Genomic DNA, 22272 nt, shown 5'->3' with positions numbered 1-22272 from the left:
GAATTCCTGAGTGCTGTAGAAAGACTCTCTTTCCCCTCATCTGTAAAGTAAGGCTAGCCATTCCTTAAGGCTCCCTGGAGTTCTAACCACCTGACATTCAGGGTCTAACTCCAGGCAAACAAGCTGAAGACAGTTCTTGGCTTCGGCCCTTTGGAGGACCAGACAACTTTGATGAGAACTTTATAGGAACCAGGCCCTGGCCATATAATAGAAGTCAGGAACTCTACTCTAGGAGAATTTTCCTAGAGGACTGAAGAGCCAGGCAGATGCCTCTCCAGATGTTTTAGGTGCAGCCCAGAAGTACAGAAGCAAAGCTGGTCCTGGGAGCTGGTGGGACCCAAAGGAGACACCTTCTGTGTTGGCCAGAATGGACCTGTAGCCAAACAATTCCCTGGAGTTTCAGTCTCATCAAAAAGTGTTATAAGATCAAAGACAAGGAGTTAGTTTTTTATTAATAGTATTTATTGTCTGCACTATGTGTAGTAACATAATCATTTTTTTATGTATCCCACGAGGTGGGCTGAGGAATTACTAACATTTTAATCTCAGAAGCCCAAACACATCACAGAGCAGCCATCACAGGCAGAAGGAAGAATTCAAATCTGTTTGAGTTATTCATTGATAAATGCTGGATGCCATGGACTGTCTGTGTATATGGCTGGTGGGAGAATCCCCTGTTGGATTCCTGTTTCCAAAAATTAGTACCTACCCCGATGGCCCAGCTGGTAAAGAATCTGCCTGCAATGCAGGAGACTCAAGTTCACTGCCTGGGTCTGTGAGATACTCTGGAGGAGGAAATGGCACCCCACTCCAGAATTCTTGCCTGGGAAATCCCATGGACAGAGGAGCCTGGAGGGCTCCAGTCCATAGGGTCGCAAAGAGTCAGACACGACTAAGCATGAGAATAAACAAATGAAAGTGGAATGTGTTTCCCACTCTGGAGAGGGGAGATTTTAGCAAGAAAAGGGAGTTTGGAGAGATGATTATCTTGGGAAGAAGCAAAATATTAATAAAGCTATTTTTAGAGTATTAAGTGCATCTTTCATCTTCAAGTGACACTTCATTCTTAACTTTCATCCAATCATTACCAGCTGCTAGGATGACACATGCATGAGGGTTGAGCAGCTGCTGCAAAATTTCCACTGTATTCCGGCTCCTATGATATGTACAATTGCATAAGGATTTCACTGTATATGTCGTGCTTGTTCATTTCTGTTAGTATCAGGAACATTTCTAGGTGTTTCCCTGATTTAGTGTGGCTTTGTGCAAGTTTCCTTCCAAGACCAAAAGGATACAGGGTTTTGTCAGGGGTGTTGGGAGGTTGAGCTTAGAAGGGTTTAGGGTCAGCTGTGGTGGCTCATTGGTAAAGAATCCACCTGCAATGCAGGAGACCTGAGTTCAGTCCCTGGGTCAGGAAGATCCCGTGGAGAAGGGAATGGTTACCCGCTCTAGTATTCTTGCCTGGAGAACCCCATGAAGAGAGGAGCCTAGCAGGCTACACAGTCCATGGGGTCACAAAGAGTCAGACACAACTGAGCCACTGAGCACACAGGGTCAGCTGTGAGTCCACGGGGTTTGCTCCCGTGCCTGGCCTGGGTCCTCTGGGCTTCCAGGAGATCCGTCAGGGCTTGCAGGTTGCATAGTGGAGAAAACAGAAAAGGAAAGCATTTTATATCTGAAGCTTTGGGGGCTTCTCTGAAAAAAATGCAGTTCAGTGGAGGTTGTGGTCTCAAGGGTCATGCATGAAACACTGCTGACCATGGCAAAATTGGAGGTGAAAGGGAGGCTGGTTCTGGACGCGTTCCCTGAGGCACACAGGTGCTTTGGTAGTCTGTAATCTACTTTCTGAGAGAGGGGAGATTACTGATGGAGACTGGGAGCTTGACAGAGCTGATCCTTGTGCCTGTGATGTGCAGGTGACCCCAGGTAGAGCATCACTCCTCCCAGCCCTCCTGTGGGTCTGTCCTGGGGGCCTGTCTGCAGTCACAGTGCCAGGTGCACACTGGAGCCAAATCAACTGAAACCTCAGAGTCTGGAGCAAATAAAGGTGTATTTAAAGATGCAGATAAAGGGCCATGCATCCAGTAGTCATATATGGATGTGAGAGTTGGACCATAAAGAAGGCTGAGTGCCAAAGGACTGATGCTTTTGAACCATGGTGTTGGAGAAGACTCTTGCGAGTCCCTTGGACTGCAAGCAGATCAAACTAGTCAATCCTAAAGGAAATCAACCCTGAATATTCATTGAAAGGACTGACGCTGAAGCTCGAATACTTTGGCCACCTGATGCGAAGTGCTGACTCATTAGAAAAGATCCTGATGCTGGGAAAGGTTGAAGGCAGGAGGAGAAGGGAATGACAGAGGATGAGATGGTTGGATGGCATCACCGATTCAATGGACATGAGTTTGAGCAAGCTCCGGAAGATAGTGAAGAATGGGGAAGGGTGGCGTACTGCAGCCCATGGGGTCGCACAGAATGGTGGCTCAGAGGTTAAAGCGTCTGCCTCCAATGCGGGAGACCCGGGTTCGATCCCTGGGTCGGGAAGATCCCCTGGAGAAGGAAACGGTAACCCACTCCAGTATTCTTGCCTGGAGAATCCCATGGACGGAGAAGCCTGGTAGGCTACAATCCACGGGGTCGCAAAGAGTCGGACACGACTGAGCGACGGAACGGAACGGAAGTGACTGAAAGACAGTAACAGCAATGCAGGGAGAACAGGGAGGGAGAGGGGTTTCAGACAAGATATTTTGGCAAAATTTGGGAGGTAGGCTGCTGGGTGTGTAACCCTCCTCTGATTGGTTGGTAGTGAGGTCACAGGGCGGTGCTCCAGGAATTTTGTGCCCAGTCTGAAGTTACCATTGTCCAGGAGGGTGGGTTCCTTAGTTCCTGCAAAGGAATTCAAAGATATCTATCAGAGGTCCGTGTCCATGCCCCAGGAGGAACTAGGATCCTCCTCCATCTGCACTACTGTTTGTTTTGCGTTCTTCATGCCCCTAATTATTGGTGTTTGAATCTGCCCTTTGGAACTCGGGGAAGGTCTTGGAGGCTGAAATCGTTGTCCTGCAGAGGAGAAGTAAGACATGGAAAGGTTTGGTACTGGGAGGCCCAGAGCCGTGCTCACTTTCACTGCCCAGCTTTCTCTGTACTTTAGTCTGTCTCTTCCCTTCTCTCCAGGCTCTGTGCCCCTTGAAACCCTCATTCCTTACAGCCTAGTTGATCTTGGGCAGATGTCAGCTGAAGACCTCACTCTTCACTGAAATACCATTTGAGCTGCTAATAATACTTAGAGTAATACCTGCATCCCGCCAGGGGTGTTTGCAATTTCATCTGTATATCCAGATAAAAACAGAGTTACTGCTAGAATCTCTTCCATTGCCTCTCAAGTCATACCTAGTATCCTGTTCTTACAGCAGCAAGTCTCCAACTTTGAGTAAGGAAGCCTGTCTCTTGGTTTTTACTTTTTATACATGAACACTGTTCTGTTTGCTTAACAAAATGCCACAGACGCAGTGGCTTCAACAGTAGAAGTTTATTGTCTCGCAGCCCTGAAGGCTGGGAGTCCAAGATCAAGGAGTGGGTGGGGCTGGTTTCCCCCGAGGACTCCCTCCTGGGCGTGTAGATGGCTGTCTTCCCCTGTGTCCCCATGTAGTCATCCCTCTGTGTGTATCTTGAGCTGACCTCCTCTTCCTGTAAGAACACCACTCATCCTGGATTAGGGCCCACTCGTATGACCTTATTTCACCTTGACGGCCTCTGTCAAGACCTTGTCTCTAAGTACAGTTGCATTCTGAGCTCTTGGGTTTAGGATTTCAACGTTTGAATCTGGGAGGGGACCCAGTCCAGCCTGTAACATCGGGTGTCAGTGATCAGAGTTGACCTCATAGGCTGGGGTCCAGGGAGATGTAAAGAAATGTGGTGGGACAAGGAGGCATCAGCAAGAGTGATTGGAAGAACGAATTCATAGAAATGGCCCAGAGGGATGGGAAGCGCACAAAATGCCGGATAGACATAAATAGAACACAATGAAGCTGCCCACACAGATCACGGTGATTCGGTATCTGTTCCATTTGGAGCACCATGTTAGGAATTTTCATGCTACTTAAATCAGTGGGTGCTTGTGTCATGTGAGGGCCTCGCTTCTAAATTTGCCGCTGAGAACTTCCATGCAGACAAGCAGCAAGTCAGATTTGAAATTCTTTCATTAAAAAATGATTCCATTTAGAGCAACAGAAGAACTTGTTCCCCTCCTGGGAATCCTTATTTCTGGGGGACTGTGAGGACAGAATTGGGGTCTGCAAGCGTGTTTCCCTGTTTGACAGAATCTCATGGAACATGTGACTCCCCTAGATAAGGCCACTTAGGAGAACTGAACTTTCACTTTGCTTTTGTTGGAATGACATCAGTTCTGTGTGTCCACAGTGGTTATTATGGCAGATCGGGAGCTCTGATTGGCAATTGTGTAAGCCTCTGAAGAAAAGAGAAAATGAATCATTAATACGTGCTCCTTGCTAGGCTGTCTTTCAAAGCACGGGAAAGTTGGACAGGAAATCAGTGAATGAGGAAGTCACGGGTGAGATGATTGGGGACCACTTAGTTACATGCCTTTCCTGGGGCCTCAGCATCTGACTTGTTACCAGATCTCCTTCCTAGGAGTTTATTAATGGAAAACAACCTACATGAAACTTGGAATCAAAAGCATCATCTCAACAGATCTGTAACGCAATTATGAGAAAGTGCCAAGAAGGAAAAAGACGCAGTTCTCCATGTTTCTCAGTCTAATGGGGTTTATATTCTTTCCACTGATGCTGCTGCTGCTGCTGCTAAGTCGCTTCAGTCGTGTGCGACTCTGTGCGACCCCGTAGACGGCAGCCCACCAGGCTCCCCCGTCCCTGGGATTCTCCAGGCAAGAACACTGGAGTGGGTTGCCATTTCCTTCTCCAATGTGTGAAAGTGAAAAGTGAAAGTGAAGGCGCTCAGTCGTGTCCCACTCTTAGCGACCCCACGGACTGCAGCCCACCAGGTTCCTCCGTCCATGGGATTTTCCAGGCAAGAGTACTGGAGTAGGGTGCCATTGCCTTCTCCTATTAAATGCCTAGCATAGCCTTAATAAATATGAGTAAATCAATATAAAATGACCATCATATCCACTGATGCTACTTAAATCAAAATAATACAATTATTGTTTTCCTTTGCAAAGGAAAGTGAACTGAGTTGTGTCAAGTGGATGTTCTTTTCTGGAAGTCAGTTTCATGTGTATGCTGGTGCTACAACTGAGTTTGTTTTGGTTCCTAGTAAGATTTGATGAATTCTGGGCTTCTTAGTTTCGGCCTTTCTGTCTAAAGCCATTTAAGTGGTAACAATTTTATTTTTAAAGCAAGGAGGGTCCATATGGTTTCTCTAGACCTTTCGGATGGTCCCTAACTTGGGTGGGAGAAACGCAATGTGAATGGCTGCTTGTTTCCCTGCTCCCTGTGGCACTTTACACGCTCACATGAGATGAGTGCTGTGAACGCTCCTGCAGGACAGTTGTTCACATCCAAACTTGCCGAAAAACTCTGGGCCACAAGATGTTCAATCTGTGCCAAAATGTCCTTGATATCTGCGTGATCACTTGGTCCAGTCCAAAACTTTCAAAAGATATTGGCTCCATGCCAAGAGGTCCCTGAAGCAGCATGCATGGACCTAGAGATTATCACACTAAGTGAAGGTCAGGCAGAGAAATACAAATATCATATGATATTGATGGCATTTGTGTGTTCAATCCCCAAAATAATGATGCACATGGACTTATTTACAAAAGAGAACTAGACGCACAGACATAGAAATAAGCTTATGGTTACCAAAGGGGAAGGCTTGGGAAGGGATAATTTACGAGTTTTGGATTAACACATATACATTACTATATAGAAAATAGTGATTTAACAAGAACGTTCCTGTATAGCCCAGGGAACTGTATTCAGTATCTTGTAATAACCAGTGATGGAAAAGAATATGAAAAGGGTCTATCTATATACATATTTATATTTATATATATATATAACTGAACTTCTTTGCTGTGTATTGGAGACTGACACAGAATTGTAAATCAACCGTATTCGTTAGAAAAGGAAGAAGTACCTGCTGTTTGGTCCTGTCCCATATCATTTGGTATGGATTCTGTGGACAGGACCACATTTTAAGGGCCTTTTGGCGTGGACCAATTGTCTTACAGATGTTTTAGACAGGACCAATATCTGCTAACCTAAAAGTTTAGTCTTTTATGACAACAAGAAGAAAACCAACATTTATCCAGGGCTTATATGTTTTATATGTTGGGGGTGTGGTTTACACAAAGTTGGTGGTATTTTTTTTTAAGGAGAGAAAACTAAGTTTCAAAGCAGTTAAGTAACTTAATGAAAGTCATCAAGCTAGTAATGGGGTTGGAGGGGGGCAGGATTTGAGTCCCGGTCTGTTGGACATTTCCTTCCAGCCCTGCCTCCTTATCTTCCTGATCCCAGGGGGTGGAGGGGCATTTTGTGTGTGGCTGGGAGAATTTCTGGTACCTGGAAAAGGAAAGGCTTATACTGGCCTGGTAAACACTGAATGGATCTGGTTGTGTTTATGTGGATGTATGTTATGTTTCAGTTAAACACAGGGGACAAAGTCATAGGAAACAAAATGAGCATCTGTGGGCTTCAAAGTATGAAATTTGAAGTTGTAAGGAGAACATGAGCTCTGAGCCCCAGGAGCTCCCTGAGGGCAAGGAGGAAGGTTCCAGTGGGTTCCAGATCTTGAGCAGTGGGTAGGACCTCAAAGGTCATCAGGTCAGGGGGGATAGACTGGTGGCCTGACAACCAGCCCTGGCCTAGGGAGGTGCTCTGCTTGGCTTGCAGAACATCAGCTGTTTGTGTCGCTGGAGCAGATATTTAACAAGTGAGAGGTTCATACAGACACTTCAGTTGCCAGCTTGTCATGAGAACAGGGGGAGTCCCAGATGGTAGCCATCTGCCAGGGCCAAGCTGCTCTTTGAGAAGGGCACTGGCTCCCCAGGAGACCATCTCACCCCTGGCCTGGCTTTCCCATGGTCCTGCAGTCATGTGGCTTTGTGATGCTGTCTGTTCACAAGTGAAGAGGTGTCACCATATAAAACCAGCAGCTTTTTCAAGATCAAACAAGCCAGCCTGCATCAGAGGCGGCCCAGGGACCCTAGCCACCCTCTCCAGCCTTGTGCTTCAGTTGGCATGGATAGTCAGTCTTTAGGACTTCAAGAAGTCCTTGAAGTCACTGTGAGCCCTTGTTCTATGCCCAAGGATGATACTCGTGCATGCTCAGTCGCTCAGTCATGACCAACTCTTTGTGACCCTCTACTCTTTGCAACCCCATGGACTGCGGCCTGCCAGGCTCCTCTGTCCATGCAATTTTCCAGGCAATAATACTGCAGTTGGTTACCATTTCCTCCTCCAAGGGATTTTCTGAACCCAGGGATCAAACCCATGTCTTCTGCATTGGCAGGCAGATTCTTTACCACTGCACCAGCTGGGAAGCCCAGGCGACAGAGCCTCCTTATTAGGTGGTAGGAAACTGTAGAGCGGACCCTGCTTGTCTCTCATGTTATAAGAAGGGGGTGAGAGATGTGAGAACCCACAGAGCTCTGTACGAATGGCAGAGCAAAAGCCTGCCGCTCCTGTGGCCTGGGGGGTAAGCATCTCAGGAGTGGTCCTGCCCCCAGTGAGGCACTTGAGACCAAGCCCTCATTGTTAGGAGGTGACTCTAGGGGGCTGTGTGTTCCCGTAAATAGTTCCTTCTCAGATCTGATACATCCCAACAGAAAATTCATTCTTGCATTTATTTTTTCAAAAATACTTTTTTGAATAAATCTTTGCAGGCATTGGTCTAGACCCTGGCGATACGCTGAAAAACTGCCGGGTCCTTCCAGTCAAGGGGTGGGGGCCTTGCAGAGAGAGATGTGCCCAGAGGTTGGTCGTGGGGCGTCTGCCGGGCAGGTCGGTGGAGGCCGCTTATTCAGACTCCACGGCTGTTGACGGTTTATCTTTAAATGGCAGAAGAATCCCGGGGCCGATTTCAGGGGGAAAGACCAAGCCTGTTTCAAATAGAGCAGCTGTGAGCTAGAGTAAAGGATCCAGCTTTCCACTCAAGTCTGCAGCCCCTGTAGCCATCCTTCATGGCATGGTTCTGACCACGTAGCCGGAAATCCTTCTTGCTGCTTATCTGTTCCAAGGCTGAGATCCTGCCAGCTGGATTTCACTTCTCTTTCTATTTCTGCCGGGCACTGGGGTGCAGCCAGGACACAGAGTGCCTTTCGAATGGATGCAGAAAGCAATGATGTCAGGCATCTGCCCATGGCCCTTCGAGTTCTCAGGGAGGCCCTAGGCCCATGGTAAAAACAGAACGATGGAAAATTAAGACTCTGTGCATTTCTGATCATGGCAGAGGTGATTTTGCCTGAAAATATGGAAGACTTATAGCCTGAAAACCCACTGTTTTTATAAAAATCATGAAGTCTTGGATCTCATACAATAAAGCACATCTTCTTAAAAGCACAGCAGAAATGGCAAAAAGGGACACACACACAGTCACAGAGAAATTAGTCTCTGGAGGTGGACATCTGAATCCAGAGAGGAAAGTCAGCCAGAGGGGTGGCTGGCTTCAGGGGTGGCTAGCTGAGGGCCATCACCAATGCCTGGGACCTGGACGCTTGGTACTTATGGTCAGGCTAGGGCACATGGCAAGTCCAGGACCACAGGTGGAGAGAGTCAGATCAGGATATGTCTCATAAAAGCAGGGTCCCCAGAAGAGTCTGTCCTGTAGGAGGGCAGTGCACACACAGCCCCTGGACAGCCTCAGTGTGGGCAGAGCTGAGGCTTGTGGTCAGCAGTTGCATATGCCCTCCTGTGGATGTGGAGCTTATGGTCATGCTTCCCTGAGTACTCTGGATAATCCATGTGGAATATTTTCATTTAAAGAGGCCCCAGAGTGGCAGTGCCCACAGGTATCGGGCAGAGGCAAACACTCTCTGGCCTTAGAGACTCCCCACAAATACAGTTCCAAGGAATATGAGTCAAAATAACAATAACATATAAGGAGAAAGAGCAGCTGAGACAAAAGCAGATGTCAGGATATAAGCAGATCAGACTCAGATGTCAGGATATAAATGAGAATTATTTTTTATGCCTAGAGAAATAAATGAGGGAATAAAATGGATGGGTAAACAATATCACTATATCCAAAGTACTCATCAGCTTTAGGAAGGAGTCAGATAGAACCTCTATTTCAAGGGGAGAGTTTGGCAGGATGACAGATGCAGATTCTGAGATAAACTAGTGAACCTGGGTGTAGACTTGAAGCAGTGGCCCAGGATGAAACACAGGTCCACAGATGGAATGTAGGAAAGACATACTTGGGTACATGGAGGGTTGAGAGAGAAGGTAAGATACATGCCGTTAGAATTTTGAGAGATGTGGCAGAGAATATGGGAAAAGGAAGAGATAGTGCTGAAGACTGTCTCATTGAAAGGCCCCTATTTCCTGATTCAGGAATCCCAATAAATCTAAATAAAGATATATGTGTGTGTGTATGTTTATATACACACTTATATATTAAGTGTACATAATATTATACGAGCTTCACCAAAGAATTGATGCTTTCAAACTGTGGTGCTGGAGAAGGTCCTTGAGAGTCTCTTGGACAACAAGGAGATCAAACCAATTGATCAAAAGGAAATCAACCCTGAATATTCATTGGAAGGACTGATACTGAAGCTAAAACTCCAGTACTTTGGCCAACAGATGCAAAGAGATAACTCATTGAAAAATACCCTGTTCCTGGGAAAGATTGAAGGCAGGAGGAAAAGGGGACAGCAGAGGATGAGATGGCTGGATGGCATCACTGACTCAATGGATATGAGTTTGAGCAAACTCTGGGAAATAGTAATGGACAGGGAAGCCCTGCGTGCTGCAGTCCATGGGGTCACAAAGAGTCCGACACTAATGAGCAACTGAACAACAAAAACTGGAGGCTCAGACTGTAAAGAATCCACCTTCAATGCAGGAGACGTGGGTTTGATCTCCGGGTTGGGAGGATCCCCTGGAGAAGGGAATGGCTACCCACTCCAGTATTCATGCCTGGACAATTCCATGGACAGAGTAGCCTGGTGGGCTACAGTCCATGAGGTCACAAAGAGTCAGACACAACTGAGCGACTAACACTCACACACATACATAATATATTTAAGTATATATATATATACACACCTATGTGTATACACACATGTATAAAACTACAGCTAGTGGTGCCATTTCTTAGTGATATGGCCCTTCGGCTCCTGAGGCAGCTCAGAAATAAACAGTAACACACACTCTGTCAGACAGGTTGGACCTTCTGTCTTGTGTCTTTGCTTTCGTTGGAGGTTGACATGGTACAGTCGTTTACATGTCCCTGGTCCAACTTTAAAGGTTCCCTGAGGACTTCCCTGGTGGTCCAGGGCTAACACTTCGCCTTTCACCTCAGGGAGTGCCCGTTTGATTCCTGGTTGGGGGGCTCAGATTGCACCTGCCTTGTGGCCCCAGAACCAAAACCTGAAACGTAGCAAAGTTTTAACAAATTCAAAAAAGACTTTAATAATGGTCCATGTCACAAAATCTTTTAAAAAATTGTTACTTCCATTTTACTTTTAAATTCTGTGAGTTTCCCGCCCCCCCCCCCCAAATCTATCTCCATAGTTTTGTTTCAAAAGGCTTGAAACGAAGTTCATTTCAGCAAGCCAGGACTCGTATTTATTCATCCCTGTTAAGATGTCAGGAGCCATAGTTTTAAGCCTGGTCACACTCTTGAATTGTGGACAGTTATGTTCTGGGGACACAGGGCTCCCAGCTGGTGGATGCTGTTGTAGGGGTATCTCTGTCCCCCAGACCCCAGTGCAGGGAATCCAGGGGGCCAGGATGCTGGCCGTCCATTCCCATGGGAAGCAGGGCCACCTGGAGCACCTTTACCCTCACTGGCCAGTAGTTCAGTCTTGTCACACTTGCAGAAACGTCAAGGTCTGGGAGGCAGGAAGAGAAAGAATTCTGACAAGCCTGCTGCCTTTGCCTGGGCCTGTGAGGAGCAAGGGACGCCAATGGCCTGAGGGATAAACTGTGCTGTGATGTCAACCACTCGGCTCAGGTCACCTCCCGCTGGCAATAGGGTTCCCCTCAGGCTTCCTGTGCCCTCCAGGGAGCCAAGGAAGTAAGCTCATCTTGCTCCAGGGTAACAGTGAGGGGCCACCGGCACAATTGAATGGTCCGCTCTCAGGGACATGTCTGAGCTCAGAGATGGTCCCTTTCTTTTGAGTGAGCCCCATGGTGTTTTAAACCTCTGTGGGAAGGGACCTCATTAACTGGAGAAACCGCTGGGCTGGCCTGTTGTAACTGCAGGATGCTGTGGAAGAGGCTGAGCTTCAAGGGGAAGTGCAGGGGCCAAAGGTGTGAGCTGAGGATGCCTGTGCTCCAGGCTCAGCCCGTGGTCCAGCACTTGCTGGGTGATTGACAGCTGAGGCAGGTTTCTGGGAGCCAGGCTCCAACTTCAGATGTGTCCACGGGGCCACTTTCTAGTTGGCAATCGTGACCCTTGTTCCCTCCAGCTCCACCGAGTCAGCTCGCCTCTGGAGGTCTTCATCTCTCCCGGTTTAGCGTTTAAGCGTCATTACTTCCATCTGCAGTGAAGAATGCTGAAAGAAAGCAGCATGATTTTGTTTGATTCTGGTATGTGTGCATGTATGTGTGTGAGGAAGAGACACACATATGGGTTCCAGTGTGTTAAGTGCTTTCTCCGTTTGCCAGAGTCCCCACCACTCCCTGTTATCACCAGTTCACTGCCTCATTTCTGAACTTGTATCCCCAAGGAAACCAATCCTCTCATCACAACTCACACCCACCTTTTGAAAGCCTGCTCTTGGAAGACACTTAGTTTTTGTTATTTGTATATTAAAGGAAGGCTGTGCATGCTCAGTTGCTTCAGTCATGTCCACCTGTTTATGACCCCGTGGACTGTAGCCCACCAGGCTCCTCTGTCCCTGAGATTTTTCCTGGCAAGAATACCAGAGTGGGTTGCCATTTCTTTCTCCAGGAGATCTTCCTGACACAGGGATCAAACCAATGTCTCTTGTGTTTCATGCATTGTAGGCAGATTCTTTACCACTGAGCCACCAGGGAAGCCCATTCATTTTATTGCTTCTTTCTCCTAAGGATTACTTATCTTTAACCTTTATGCTAATTCCAAAACAAAAGAGTTTAGATCCTCTCATTATTTAAAAGGAGTTGGGCTTTTCTAATTTCTTTAGCTGTACCTCTCAACTTGTGGGCTCTTGGGTCCTCGACCAGGGACTGAACCTGGGCACTGGCTGTGGAAGCCTTGAGTCCTAACCACCGGACAACCAGGGAGGTCCCAGAAGGAGTTTGGCTTTAACATAACTGCTCCCCTGGCCTTTTCCCCCTAATTGGCCCAAGTGGGTGATCATGCCCAGTTGGCCTCATGTCCCAACTATTAAGGTCTTAATTTTAGAAATCTGTGAATAGGTAAAGTATTAAAGCTGCTCCACCAAAATCTCACCATCCCCTGTGATTCCAAGTGGGAGGAGAGAGGCCTTCCCTAGTGGGAGTGGGGTCCAGGCTGGGGCTCTGAGCCTGGCTGCCTGTGGCCCTGGGGTCACTCCAGACCTTGTTGGCCCTGCCTCCTCTCTGCCAGCTCTGTTTGCAGCAAGCCAAGAGCTGGAAGCCAGGGCTGGGTCCACGTGGACACACACCTCTCTCCACTGCAGAAATGGGGGTGCAGGTGGTGTCTTAGCTCAGGCTGCCAGAGTGAAATGTATGAGAATGGGTGCCTGAAACAACAGAAATCTGCTCGTTCTGGAGACTTGAAGTCCAAGATTGAGTTGCCTGCAGGATCTAATTCTGCTTGCTCTGCCTTATACATGGCCACCTTCTCACCATGTCCTCACGTGGTAGAGAGAGGGCCTTCCTCCTCTCCTAGGAGGACACTAACCCCACCCTGAGGGCCTCACCCTCATGAACTCGGCCTCGTCTTACCCTTATCACCTCCCACAGGCTCTGCCTCCAGAGACCATCACGCTGTGGGTGAAGGCTTCACCGTATGAATTTTAACCATATGAATTTACAAAGGTTCAGCTCTTAACAGGAGGCCGGCAGGTTTTTTGCCGCATCTTATTTGACTGTGTGATCTGTCAGATCGGGACCCTTCCAGGACATTCACCGGGTCTGGATCTTCATTTCAGAAGAAGCAGCCTTCTTCATTCTCATCCCAACTATTTGACTGCTTGCCACCAGGTGAAATATACCATGTAAACACTGTCCACAATTTTCCCCCTTGTAAGTGACTTCCTGCACGATCCAAATTTATCTGAAGGACTTATTCACAGGAAGTTTTGAAAGATGTTAGACAGAGGGTCCTGCTTCAAGCTAAACTATAAAGGAGAAAAAGTCAGTTTTTGGTGCCTGAGAATAAAGCAGGGCCTTGTCCGGTTGTCAGACTGTTGTTCTGTTCATCTGCTGTGTGTGTGAGTGTGTGTGTGCGTGCGTGTGTGTGTGTGTGTGTGTGTGTGTGTGTGGTGGGTGAAGTTGTGTTCTTCCTGAGACTGGAAACTGGCAGCTCCTGAGGACAGTTCTTAATTAAGTCCCTTTGTGTGCAAATCCATCCTCTGACAGCCAGGGGAAAGACAAAAAGAACAAAACAAAACCCTCTAAAGGCAGAGGAAGCAGCCGCTTGCTGTAGCTACCAGGCCATTGGCAACTGTGGTGACTGGAAGCTGGCCATGGATCAGGTTCATTTCACTCCAGAGCTACTGTCCTTGTGGCAGGGGGAGGACAGAGAGCCTTATAGGGAGTGGGCCACCCCTGTGGCCCTGATGGACAGGGGTGGAGCTCAGAGAGTGCTCGGAGCCTGGGAGATGCAGGCTTCTGGTTGGTGCCCCCATGTCCCAGGCAGGCCTCTGCTGCTTAGGGGCTTCGTGAGGCCCTGCTGTAATTGAAGACAGTTTCAGGTATGGAACCTGTAGTAAGGCTGGGGAAGGATTTAGTCCAAAGTGATTGTTGAAAGAAAGCTGGGACCCGCATGACATCTTTCAGGCTTCTTGCTGGGAGTCAGGAGATACTGGTCAGAGTAGCAAGAATGGCCCAGGACATACTCATGAAGTTGGTACCTGAATGACCCAGTACCTTGACCAGACTCTCAGTTCCAGCCACTGCCCTGACTTGCTAAGCAGGTTTCTTGGCAGTTCATCAGCCCTGCAGTGTGTGTTCACTCCATACAAAAACAGAGTTGAAAAGCATTACTCCTGCCTTTTCCTCCAGCTGCAAAATAACCCAGCTCCCAGTCATCAGAAGCTGATGAGACCTGTGGTTTAAGCAGAAGGGACTTTTTGATCCCCCTTCAGTGCATGCTGCTCACAAGTGTGGCTCTGGGCGCCTTTGGGAAGACATTTGGCAGCTGGAAAGCCACTCTCGCCATCTGGTGACAGAAGCGTGGCAGTGGCTTTGCGAGGATGCTGTCATCCCGGGCCAAGCCTCGACTGCTTTTAGGGAAGGGCAGTTTTAGCTCCTGCCTCTTCTTTCTTTCTCTCTCTCGCTCTTTTTTTTAGTTTTGATAACATTTACTTTTATCACATTAAATTTTTTCTTAGAATAACTTTATCCTATGAAAATATAACATCAGGAAAGTAAAGACTGGTTATTAAAGAAGTTACTATCCATTCGGGGGGCGGAGAGAAAAGATAGTATGTGAACAGAGGAATTCTCTTCTCTTAAGAAAATTTTCTGATTTCAAAACTTTAGATTGTTGTTTTGCAGATTAAAAAAAATGAAATGAGAAAGTGATATAGTATCTCAAACTTCAAAACACTTACTTTAGGTTTTATTTTAAAACTATTGAAAAACTGCTCCTGAAAAAAAAAAAAAAGTTAAAATTTGTACGTTTCTCTGCATGGCAACTTGTTCCTTAACTGGAGATTATCAGAATAATTATCAGAAAACAAGGTCATAGTATATCCCTGGGTTCAGAAGATCCCCTGGAGAAGGCAATGGCAACCCACTCCAGTATCCTTGCTTGGAAAATCCCATGGACAGAGGACTCTGATGGTCTACAGTCCATGGGGTCACAAAAGAGTCAGACACAACTGAATGACTAATATGTAAGTAAAACTCAGATGTACCAACACTGAGCTCTTGTTCTTTAGTTTTAGAACAGTTCTTTTAGTTCTGCTGATGGTAGGAAATGTTTGTTCTCACCAGGTTAGATTTCCGAATCTCTTTAGGGTAGGTTCTTGGCCCCAGGAGGGAACTGAGGAGCAGTGAGACACCCTCCCTGCCTTGACGGTGCCCCTTCTCTGCCTGCCGCCTTTTCTGCAGCTGACTTACCCACGTTCCAGTCCATGCTCTTTCCTCTCCCTCCAACCCCTAGTGACAGCTTTGCCCTTAGGAGTTGTAACATGCATACAGCTCAGTTGGCACCTGCCATTGTCTGCTTTTCTGTTAGTTTCTCAACTTCCCAGCCGGACTGGGCACTGAGGTGAATGACTTAGGCATGTCTTTGTATGTCTCTGTGAGATACAGGATTCTGTTAGGTAGGGAGCCTATGGGATCGGCCAGTGGAGGTTAGAGGATTTGGTGGTAGGTCCTGGGCAGCCTGTTCCTGTGTTTCTGTCCCAGGACCCATGCCTGCATAATCCCCAGTCTGCAGGGTGGGTGTGTCCACATCTGGTAACTTCCATATTTGGATTTGAAGTCAGTCCATTGGGTAAGAGAGTATGTTTGTTGTTGTTTGGTTGCTAAGTTGTGTCTGAGTCTGAAGTCCCTGGACTGCAGCACTGCAGACCCCTCTGTCCTCCACTGTCTCCCCGAGTTTGCTCAGATTCATGTCCATTGAGTCAGTGATGCTATGTAAACATCTCATCCTCTGCTGCCCTCTTCTCCTCTTCCCCAGCATCAGGGTCTTTTCCAGTGAGTCAGCTCTCAGCATCATGTAGCCAAAATATTGTAGCTTCAGCATCAGTCCTTCAGGGTTGATTTCCTTTAGGATGGACTGGTTTGATGTCCGTGCAGTCCAACGGACTCTAGAGTCTTCTCCTGCACCACAATTTGAAAGTATCAATTCTTCAGCGTTCAGCCTTTATTATGGTCCAACTCTCACATCGATATATGACTACAGGAAAAACTCTAGCTTTGACTATACGGACCTTTGTCAGCCAAGTGATGTCTCTGCTTTTGAATACACTATCTAGGTTTGTCATAGATTCCCTTCAAAAGAGCAAGCATCTTTTAATTTCATGGCTGCAGTCACTGTCCGCAGTGATTTTAGAGCCCAAGAAAATAGTCTATCACTGTTTCCACTTATCCCCCTTCTACTTGCCATGAAGTGATGGGACTGGATGCCATGACCTTACTTTTCGGAATGTTGAGTTTCAAGCCAGCTTTTTCACTCTCTCTTTCATCGTCATCAAGAGGTTCTTTAGTTCTTCTTCACTTTCTACCAATTAGAGTGATATCATCTGCATATCTGAAATCATTGGTATTTCTCCCAGCAATCTTGGTTCCAGGTTGTCAGAGTATGAGTCCTCAGCTATTCCATAGTTTTAGCTATTTATAGGAAACCGTGGCATACAGAGTAGAACAGTTAGGAGAGCTTGGTGGGACTCCTGCTCCCCACGTGCAGAACTGGATTGCTCCGGAACCTCCAGGATTGCTTACTGATGTCAGGCTGTGGGTGTAGGGGCCCAATTTCCATGCATCCCTCTGTGCACTGTCGGATCCTTTCTGTAAGTCTCCATTGTTGTGTTTATATCATTCTAACGTCTGTATGTTCTCTTCCGTTTGTGAATTAAGCATGTAATCCAAATCTTGATCCCTCATAATAGAAGGATCTGTCTTCCCTTTGCCTCGTGTGTGGGTATCTAATCCTCCAGAGCTCCCTACCAGGTGGTGACCGGCCCTTTCTGAAGCAAAGCTGTAGATTTCTTTTTTTTTTTTTTTCTGTTTCCCATGTGCTTTGCGAGTTAATTTCAGCTCTTGTGTCTTTCCACCCGTTTTTTCCTTGACTCAGTCACTGTTCATTGAACCTGCCCAGCATGTCGCACCAGCTCAGTGGCTGTCACTGCCCCGATGTGGCAGGGACTCAGCCCTGGCTCTTGAGTTGTGCTGAATCTAGTTAGCAGCTGACTGCAGGCTGGGAGGAGGACTGAACTCTCGGCCAGTGCGCCTGGAGGAATTCAAGGGGCCCTGGGGCTTACAGAGATTTGGAGAAAGGAGAGGATGGGGGAGCAGGAAAGGGGAAGGGAGAGGGAAGCCCCAGATTTCAGTGTTTCTCTTTGTTTTCATGTTAATCTTACTTTGCAGAATCCAACAGAAAAATAAAGAGGATCTCTCTGCTGATGGATTAAATAAAGAGAAGAGTTTATTTCAGGTTGAATGATTTTAGTTGAGAAAGGTCTGGGCTGACATCTCATGCATAAATTAATCCCATCTGTGAAAATGTTACAATTTCTTGGGACATTTTACTAGGATTTTCATGGTCTTTCATTTGTCTGTTCTGGCAGAAGCATCTGCATTAAGCATAGAATTAGTGGGGTTTCATGGCTTCCACGCCAGCAACCCCAGGACAAAGTTCCACATTGGAAATATAATGCTGGTTGTTAGTCAGACAGCAGAATTCAGGTGACACAAGGCGTCTTTGACTTCTCACCTGGGCCACCGGCCTTCTGGTGGTACAGGACAGAAAGATGTGTAGAAACCGGATTTAAGAAAAGTACATTGGCATTCCCAAGTAGGTGGACATTCTGCCGGATGGTGAGGAGAAGGTGCTGTGTAGGTGGGATGGAGCAGCAGGAAACGTCTGGAAACTAGTTTCTTTTTTGTGTGCCTGAGTTTTCATTGCAGCTTTACGGGTAACAATCCCAAACTAGAAACATCCCAAATGTCCATAAGCAAGTAAATGGATACATAAGCTGCAGCATGTCTATCCAATGGAATGTGATCAAAAGGAATGGTATGCTGCAGCACAGGCACATCTCAAGGGCACAATGCTGAGCAAAAGAAGTAAAAAAATAAAAGAGTACCTGTTGTCAAAAATAAGTTGCTGCCTTGAGAATAGAAAGACGTTTAGGACACAGACAAGAGTGGGATTCAAATTCAGCCTTTGAACACAATAGTTTTCTGCTGTATTTCAGAGCCTGGTCCTTCTCATGGTTATAATGATTATAACCATGGTTATGAAATGACACAAGGCAAAGCTCCTTACAGACCGAGCTCTGACTGCACCTGCATTCGTGAATGTGAAATATATGGGATAAAATACAACTGCTCATCGATGACTTGTGCAGAAGTTCTCCCCAAATCACTGCTCACTTATATGGATCATTTATGAATGAGTTGACTGATATAAGCAGTATCCATCATGAAGGCCTCATTTTGCATTTAAGAATCATTTCATGTGTAAATTACATTGCTTGTTCCTACTTAATTGTTTAGAAATAAACTCAGTATTTTAGAGTCTTACTGCCTATGCACTTGTGATACAGACGTGTACGTCATTACTGAGCATTCTAAGGTTCTATCTAACTATGAAAACACTTCAGTCACTGTCAAGTTAATATCTTTCTTTTATCTGTTCATAGATGGTTCAGCGAAAACATGTTCCAACAAGTCTGTTCTTCATGGTTTTGCTTCAGGTTGAAAGTGAAAGTGTTAGTTGCTCAGTAGTATCCAACTCTTTGCAATCCCATAGACTATAGCCCGCCAGGCTCCTCTGTCCATGGGAATCTCCAGGCAAGGATACTGGAGTGGGTTGCCACTTCCTTCTCCAGGGGCTCTTCCTGTCCCAGGGACTGAACGGGGTCTCCTGCATTGCAGGCAGATTCTTTACCATCTGGGCCACCAGGGAAGCCCTCAGATGAGATCCACTTCGAAGTTGTTTGTAAGTCACGGTTACTGGGGTGACTCTGAAAGCAGAGAAGGCCTGTGAGACAGAGTGGCCCTCGGCATCCAGACTTGGATCCCAGGCCGGTCAACTGCCGGCCCCTCACTGGCCTTCCTAGCCGTCACCCCCTCCCAGCCATGATCCATGCTCCCACCTTTCTGGAAATAGCACAGCGGGGGCCCATCGTCTGGCCTCAGGACTGGGATAAATGAATGAACGACGTAGAGCTTATCTTTACTCTCATTCTGAAAAATCGTGTTCTTCTCCTTCAACACAACAGTTGACTACTCCAGTCCATGGTGGGTTCCTTGAAAGTGGACTCCTCTTCCTCAAATGACCAAGTGTCCTTCCAGGCTCTGCATCTAATTTCTAATCTGTGCAAAACTGGATTTGTAACTGGAAGACTGCAGAGGGTGATATTTCAGTCACTGGATGTGTTATACACAGTGTAGGTTGCGATTGCTAACAGGAGAGACTGCAGAAATGCACCTGAGACGCTTACGTTGCTGCTCGCAGAGTCAGGAGTGCACTAGGCATCCTTGCCTTCAGTTTGCACTGAAGGACAGAGATCGTGGGGTGGCAGGAGGCCTTTTGGTGCTTGAGCTGGTAGCTGAGGATTCTTTGGCTCGGGCAGTGCTCAGACCTGGTGCCTGGAGTCAGAGCAGCCCTGTGGAATCCGATCAGGCCCTGGGCAGGCCGACCTCCCACCAGGGTCCTAGAGACCAGAGTCTGTGCCCCCACCTGCTACCATTGGGCAAGGGAGTTTTCAGCCACACACATGGTTGGGGAAGGCAGAGCAGGGGCTGAAGTCTGGGAGGGACACCCTTGTGATCTTGACTGTAAGCCTAAACTCCGATTTTTGAGGAGTAAACAAACCTCCACATAGTTGAACCAGGATTTCCAAATATTTAGTGATAGTAAAACCCACAGTCCAATCTTTGATCAAGTTGTAAACCCTTTTTTAGAAAACTGATATATTAGTTTAAGTTACTTAATTTATTCATGAGTTAATTTGGCTGTGCCAAGTCAGCATGGGATCTTCTATCTTTGTTGTGGCTTGCAGAATGTGGGATCTAGTTCCCTGACCAGTGATTGAACGCAGGCCTTCTGCACTGAGAGTGCAGAGTCTTAACCACTGGACTGTTGAGGCAGTTCGAGCATGGCTTGGAAAATAATTTCCAGACACAGAGCATTTTCAGAAGGGAGTGCGTTTATTAGGAACAAAGAGCAAAGGTAACGTGGGCGTTGTGGGCACAGCGGACAGACTTCCTGACAGACCGGGCAAAGTCGACAGTTTTCGTAGGTTTGTAACTGATTGTTACAGCCTCCAAACAAAGAAAACTCCTGCTGGAAGGTTGGCACTAGGCAATTGGTTAGGACAGTGTAGGGTGGTGTGTGTGCGTGCTAAGCCGCTTCAGTTGTGTCCAACTTTTTGCAACCCTATGAACCGTAGCCCTCCAGGCTCCTCTGTCCATGGGATTCTCCAGGCAAGAATACTGGAGTGGGTTGCCATGCCCTCCTCCTCCAGGAATCTTCCCACCCAGCAATCAAACCCGCATCTCTTATGTCTCTGGATTGGCAGGCAGATTTTTTTCACTGGCACCACCTGTTGGGCACGTTTGCTTATTTAGAGTCACCTAGTCTGTTCATGAAAACCACGGGAGCTTTTGACAGCAGTTACAAAGGGGGTCAGTCAGCCTCAGAGGTGACTTTGGTTCTGGGCTCTGCTTCTGTGGCCTTAGTAAAAGGCTTCGCACCTGTGGCCTTAAGGCAGGACTCAACACAGACAACCAGGGAAGTCCCAAGTTGCAGTCCTTATAGAAAACAACAGCCCAAGCTGCTTGTGTGGTTTGAGTATGGCTCTGCGGTGGGGCAGGGCGCTGTCTCAGGCGCAGAGCAGGAAGAAGACGGGTTTTCAGGAGGGGCTACTTAGGACCTGTGACGAAGCCTTTCTGTCCCTGTCCTGGGTACAGGACAGGAGGGCCCTTGTCTCCTTTCAAATTCCCAAACCCAAATGGGGCTTTTTCCTGCTTCCTGCATGACGGCCAGGGTGGGGTGTGGTGCCTGGCTGTCACCCTTTCTTTGGCCACACCATGAGGCATGCAGGATCTGAGCTGACCCCGGGGATCGAGCCTGTGCCCCTGCATTGGGAGCATGGAGTCTTCACCACTGGCCCACCAGGGAGCTCCCTGTGCCCGTTTCTTGAGGACAGACTGCAGTGAGTCCCGGCCCTCTTGCTCCTCCCTGAGTCTCCAGCCCTCCCCATGGGACTATCCTCACTTCTGGGGTGGGAAGTGCCTCCCCTCTGTCTAACCCACCCACTCAGCGCTTTATGCCTCCCCTCTGGAGCCTCTGACCTGTAGTGAGCTGTAGCCCTTGCAACTCAGGATCCCTGCTTTTGAAAATTCCACAATTCTTTTCATATCCTGCTCACTGAGTAAACCCACCCTGCACACAAGGATGCTAGAGGCTGAGCGGGGAGCTGGTAGGAGACAGAGGACAGAAGGGGAGCAGCGGAGCCACGCTCGTTATGGAAGCCAGAGAACTTTCTCATGCCAGTGCTGCTCGTCAAATATGTGCCTTTACATTGTTGGCAGATTAACTTCTGAGGTTGTAATGCAAACCAGTCAAGATTTTGTCCGGGGCAACTCTAAAGTGTTTCTTCAGTGTTTTATTTCTCTTATTTTCTAAGTGTGAACACACACACACACACTCACACCCCCCTCACTCCTGACTCTCAGCTACATGGAGGTCTAGGGCCTGAAAACCATGCCTTTAAGTACAAACAGAGCTTTGCTTCATGCAGTAGCCAGGCCACTCGCTGGAGATGTCAGCTCATTGAGTGGGGAGTTCAGTTCAGGGTGTCTGCACTGTTTAGTCCGAGGGAGCAGCCACGAGAGCCGTTTGTGCAGTGCTGGCTGTGCCACAGGTATTATTACCGGCAAAAGTGAAGCAGGACCTCCCTCTCCAGAAAACTCAGTTTGACAGTCCTCCCCCCATATGCACTGTCCTTTAAAGCATGCACCCCACATCACAGTGGGTCTCCACATCATTGCTGGGTCTGCATGTCCTGTTTCACTTTGTCATGGGTCAACCCAGATGAAAACTCACTCCACTGGGGATTTCCAGGAAAATAAATATCATCCCCACCACGACCTGTCTGAGTTACTACAGGGGGATTTGTTGGCAGTGTTCAGCCTTGCCAGGAATGGCCATAATGCTTGACTGAGTGCTAAGTCACTTCAGTAGTGTCCGACTCTGTGCGACCCTAGGGATCGTAGCCCCCCACGCTACTCTGTCCATGGGATTCCCCAG

General features: G+C 47.5%; 1 protein-coding gene across 1 annotated transcript in view; it reads left to right on the top strand.

Annotated features, from left to right (window-relative positions):
• The window catches only part of VWC2 (von Willebrand factor C domain containing 2), a 125193-nt gene that overhangs the window by 2151 nt on the left and 100770 nt on the right, over positions 1-22272 (top strand). The window lies entirely within an intron of this gene.

The sequence above is a fragment of the Moschus berezovskii genome, chromosome 3, assembly GCF_049115385.1.
Source record: "Moschus berezovskii isolate FMDL1 chromosome 3, NW_MosBer_1.0, whole genome shotgun sequence".
Classification (NCBI taxonomy): domain Eukaryota; kingdom Metazoa; phylum Chordata; class Mammalia; order Artiodactyla; family Moschidae; genus Moschus; species Moschus berezovskii.
The sequence above is the reverse complement of the archived record's forward strand: the minus strand, read 5'-3'. Positions and strand labels throughout refer to the sequence as shown.